This window comes from Neoarius graeffei, chromosome 1, assembly GCF_027579695.1.
Source record: "Neoarius graeffei isolate fNeoGra1 chromosome 1, fNeoGra1.pri, whole genome shotgun sequence".
Lineage (NCBI taxonomy): Eukaryota > Metazoa > Chordata > Actinopteri > Siluriformes > Ariidae > Neoarius > Neoarius graeffei.
Window position 1 is genome coordinate 55,612,989 of NC_083569.1, and position 6,000 is coordinate 55,618,988.

Genomic DNA, 6,000 nt, shown 5'->3' on the forward strand with positions numbered 1-6,000 from the left:
CCCCCACAGTCCAAAGACATGCAGGTTAGGTTAACTGGTGACTCTAAATTGACCGTAGGTGTGAATGTGAGTGTGAATGGTTGTCTGTGTCTATGTGTCAGCCCTGTGATGACCTGGCGACTTGTCCAGGGTGTACCCCGCCTTTCGCCCGTAGTCAGCTGGGATAGGCTCCAGCTTGCCTGCGACCCTGTAGAACAGGATAAAGCGACTACAGATAATGGATGGGTGGACCTACCCTGCCTTTAACGATGGCCTAGTGATTATATTACATTTAAGAGTACTTTATTACTGCTTCATGTGTCCACATGTTTCCTGAGGGAATATCTTTGTGGAAAATAAATGCGTGCTTTGCTGCAGCGAGGCAGAAAACCGTAAAGTCTGTTTACAAATAGTTTAATATTAGAGAGTAAAAGATGAGTGACGGAGATGGAGAGCATGATCTCATTCTCAACAGCCAGCCTTTTGCAGTGTTTTCCTCTGACGTAAGCTGAAATTTAAGTGCCACATCATCAGCATTTCAGGGCCTCATTTTATATTGATGTCTAAATCTGTCTTTGTATGGATACTAATCAAAGCAATCTATTTTGTGAGTGAAGACAAAATGACTGCACTTACAGAAAACAGCACAAACCCCTCAGACGTTTTTGTCCTCTGCTCAAAGGAGACACAGGGACTTGTACAAAGACTATTTTTCCTGTTTGTAACGAATGATTTTGTAAGTATTGCAGATAAATGATTATAATTTTGTAAAATGGAATGGCTTTTTTCTGTTTTATTTATGTAATTAAAGTTTGTTTAAAAACAATTGTTTTAATGTAAGAAAAGATGTAGTATTGTATGTTAAGATGTACTTAACATAACTCAATTTTACCTGGAAAGCGTATCTTAATTCAATATACCATTCAAGTGTCCTTTTCTAGAGCTATTGAGTTTGGTACTGTATAAGATCATATTACATAGACACGAGTGTTTTACTGGGAAACACCCCACTCTTATTTTTCATGCCAACTACATCCAGGACACATTTTCCAGTATCCTCACTCGTGAGGAAATCGATTAATTGTTTTGATAAATTTGGGTACTTTTTTTTGTGTCTATATAATAAAAGGAAAATCACACGTTGGCTTGGAGATATGAAGTTTATCTTCTCGTGTTGAAAAACTCATTTTTCATACCAAATACATCACGGATCTGAGTGACATATTTTCCGATATCTCACTCCGATGATGTCACTCCCAGTGTTTTCCCGCTGACTAGGCACGTGTTGTCAAAATGGCAAACTGGCTCAATTTAAATTATTTTGATTAACTTTTTTTTTTTTGTGGATGTGTCCATATAATATTTAAAAAAAAACTACATGGTGACATGACGATATGAAGTTTTATCTTCGAGTGGTGAATGTGTATTTCACGAGTGAGTGAAGTGAACAAGTGCCTTTTTTTTTTCAACATGAGAAATGTACATTCACCACTCAAAGATGAACTTCATATCTTCGCATGACCGTGTAATATCCTCTACACAGTTAATGTTTTCTTTGGAAAAAAAAAATTCTCTTCACGTCACAAGGATAAAATGAATGTTATCTAGAGCAGGGCGGCTCGTGTTAATGGGCTAACAGGGCTAAGCCTTCTGTCTTTCAAAGGTAAAGACAAATCAAGATAAGGCTTCATATTTTGGGCATCTACATCATACTTTTTTAACACAAGTTTTTGTTTTTAAACCAAGTTTAACAGCACCACTATAGTGGTTGTACAAAATAACCCCACACAGACTGATATGAAACGAGCCTATTGCCTAACTGATCTAATCCTAGAGCTGTAAGCGGAGATGCTGTCTACTGTAGGTTCATTCAGCCAATCAGCGGCAGCCACGTTACACGCATGACACGCCTGCCTAGTTTTATGCTCCAATAAGCTAATGTATTCTTGCCCATTTTGGTGACATTTCCATAATACATCACGATTTGCAGTTGTAATGAACATGAATGAAGTGGATTATTTACTCCATTTTTGCTTACTAAAAATATTTTGAGGAGAAACTGAAAGCTGATGGACTGAGTACACATTGTGTAATCAAAGTAAAAAAGGATAAACAAGTGTTGCCAGGCAAAACAAACCTTGCCCGGTAGCACTTATGATGAATATGAAGGAAGATGGTGTGGAAAAAAATGATTTTGACCTTGTGTGAGAATATACCTTGACAATAAACATGCTTCTGATTCTGATTCACTGGCTGAGAGCAGCAATCAGAACACACCATACTGCGCTATTGTTACATTCGTGGAGCACGACGACACTGTATATGAAGTAGTAGCTGCAAAGACCTTGACTGGACGACCCTCAAAGTGTTGGAGGTTCTATTTTCATGAAGATTGGTCCAGCTGTTTTCCTGCAAACCTCCTGGGGTGAGGTAATGACAAAATCCTGAGTTTGGGGGTGTTTGGTTTGAACAAAAGGGTTACAACTGTTGTTTGTTATTCATACAAAACCGTTCAGATTCAAATGGCAAAAGTTATGTGGAGTCGTGGAAAAAATAAGTATGTTCCAGAGAAATTGTCGACTTTTCTCAATGTATATAAATAAGCAAACTTTTCACTCTCTTTGATACACAGATGAAGGTAGATATACTCTAAACGACACACAAAATTGACATTTTATAGTCATTTTCATACTTTTAATTTAAAAAATCAGTCAAAAAAAGTAAGTACGCTCTTAAATTTATCACACTTTCAAGTCCATAAAATCAGAATCAGATGTTCCAGATCAGGTGCCATTGATTCGAACCTCCTGCAGGTGGAACCTGTCTGATTTAAACCGGACATCTTGGGTCTGGTGGCTCTTTGCTATTGAAGTGTGTGGTGTCACCATGCCAAGATCGAAAGAGCTCTCTAAGGACCTCAGAAAAAAGATTGTGGATGCCTATGAATCTGGCAAAGGACTTAAAAAGGTCTCTAAATTATTAGAAATAAATCTGTCAGGAAAATCATCTACAAGTGGTATAGATTTCCGACAACTGCCAATTTGTCCAGGCCTGGCTGCCCCAGCAAATTCAGCCCACGAGCAGACCATTTGATGTTAAAACAAGTCTCCAAGAACCCCAAAGTTTGATCACTGGATCTGCACGTAACCCTTGCAATTGTTGGTGTGAAAGTGCAAAAATCCACAATCAGAATGAGAATGGACAAAATTGACTTGCATGGTAGGTGTGCCAGGAAAAAGACTTTGCTGTCAAAAAGGAATGTTAAACCAGGACTACAGTTTTCCAATGAACATCTCGGCAAAGACCAGGCCTTTTACAATAATGTGCTCTGGTCAGACGAATCAAAGGTAGAGTTGTTTGGCCAAAGTACGTGTGGCACAAACCAAAGACGGCTTTTCAGGAGCAGAACCTCATACCAACTGTGACATGTACTGGTGGAAATATTATGGTTTGGGGTTGTCTCATGGACTGGGAAGTTTGCATTCATTGATTCAACTCTGAATTCTGAATCATATCCATGTGTGCTTCAGCATAATGCGAGACCATCTGTTCAATAGTTTGAGTTTAACCAGAGGTGGACCTTTCAACAATGTAATCCTAAGCACACTAGCAAATCCACCAAGGAATGGTTCAGAAAGAAGAAATGGAGGCTTATGGAATGGTCTAGTCAAAGCCCAGATTTGAATCTCACTGAAATGTTGTGGGGAGACTTGAAAAGGGCAGTATGTGCAAGAAAACCTTCAAACGTCTTGCAACTGATGGAATCTTACATAGAAGAGTGGTAAAACTTTCAGCAAGCCGATGTCCAAGACTGGTGGACAATTGTGTAAAATGCCTACAAGAAGTTATTTCTATTCAAGGGGGCAATACACAATTCTGATGCCAAAAGGTGTACTTACTTTCTCCACAGAAGAATATTACATTATTATTGAAAGAGCTTATTTTCCTTTTGTTCAATCACCTTTATCTGTAGGCACTGTATCAAAAGGGTGAAATGTTTGCAAAAATATGGGATGTACTTTTAACATGTATGAACATTGAATCATTTAAATATACCACTCCAAGAATATTTACCACAATCCACCAACAATCTAGACCATCTAGCACAGGGTGTCCAAACTGATCCATAAAGGGCTGTGTGGCTGCAGGTTTTCATTCCAGCCATGCAGCAGCACACTTAATTTGGCTTATTCAATCAACTGACACACCCACCCTTTAATCAAGAGTTTCTGCAAGTATTTGACTGTGTGAAGACAGTTCAGTTGATTGAATGAGCCAAGTCAGGTGCGCTGCTGCATGGCTGGAATGAAAACCTGCAGCCACACGGCCCTTTATCAGGGGCTTCAAAGTTTGGGAGAATAGCAGGGTACAAATAATTTACAGCAGGGTGCAAAATGGTAAAATGTCTGCCAGCGGCAGACATAATGCACGCAAAGCGTGCAGGGATATATAGATAGATAGATAGATATGCAAGTACGAATTTTTCATGGGGCGGGATGGTTTGGAACAGGCCATCTAAAATTGGGATAACACCTAGGATGGGTATTTGAGGCGGGTCATCTGGCTTAAGCTTGATTAGCATTGTTACGCATGCCAGTATTTCCCACAGAAATTTTGGAGACTATGGGGGCAAGCCATGGGGGAGGCGCGGGGGTTGTTTAAAATTGAGTGATATATGTTAAATATTAAGTTATTACTGAAAAACTATTGATAAATGGTCCTATAAACAACTTTACCAATATAAAAGATTACCAGGACTACAAAAATGCAGAAAAATAGGCTTTACTTATCCAAATGCACCTGTTGGTTCAAAAGTTAAAGTGCACAGAACCTCACAGCACAACATGAAGTTACCTTAAAATATAATATAAATGCCTCAGTTTTCATGTAAGAAAAAAAACTATTAATACTAGTACTGTGTGCAGGCAGTCTCTCCTGAAGACTAAATTAAACAATAATTATAAACTAATAAAATAAATGGCTCAGGCTTCATAGAAGAAAAAAAAAATTTGAACAGAATCTCAGTATGATGCTGAAGCTGCCTAAACAATGGAAAATAAAATACCATTTTGGCAAAAACGTTGGCATCCATTAATTTCTTGTATTAAGTAAAAAAATATGTTGCCAGATACTGCTGACATTTTACAGCCCAAAATATGTTCAAAACCCGCCAAAATGCACTTAAAACCGCCCAAATTGGGCGGGAAACCCCCCAATCTGGCAACACAGGCGGCAGTAATGGCTGCACTCATATTGAGGACGTAAACACAATCTAGCAACACAGGCAGCAGTAATGGCTGCACTCGTGTCGAGGATGTAAACACAGTTGATGCGGCAACGGACATAGTGACAGTGGATGTAATTTAATTTACATTCACAACTTTTTTTGCTGTCAGAAATATTTAATATTAAATTTTGTGACTCAACTGACAATAGCCAGCAGCATAACATCGCTGGTGACCGGCTACTTTTGAGACTGCTGCATTATGGATCAGTCTGGACACCCCTGATCTAGCAGGCCCTGAGGAGTGATTTGAGAACCAGTGCTCTGCAGAGTGACCATTTTCTCTCTCATAATACAAAGTCCTGCACTACATGAAAAGTACAATTACACTGTTTGTGTGGGCATTGAACAATAGCTTACTCTGCATTCTCATTGCACTGTCTAGAATGTTGCACCACTTGAGTCAACTTGTCTGGTTTATCAAATGTATACCTTTTGTTAGAGAGGGTTGAAATCTATTAACCATTAGGCATTTAGCAGACACTCTTGCACAGACCAACATACTACGTACCCAGAGCAGTTGGGGGTTAGATGCCTTGCTCAGTGGCACTTCAGCCATCCCTGCTGGTCCAGGGAATAGAACTGGTGACCTTTTGGTCCCAAAGCTGCTACCCCATAAAACTATTCATGTTCAAATACCTGTACAATTAGCATAGCTGGATCTTTAATCAAAACAAATCTTATATCCTGCCTTAATTGTACGTTTCACATAAAAGCACCAATCAAATGAGCAAATA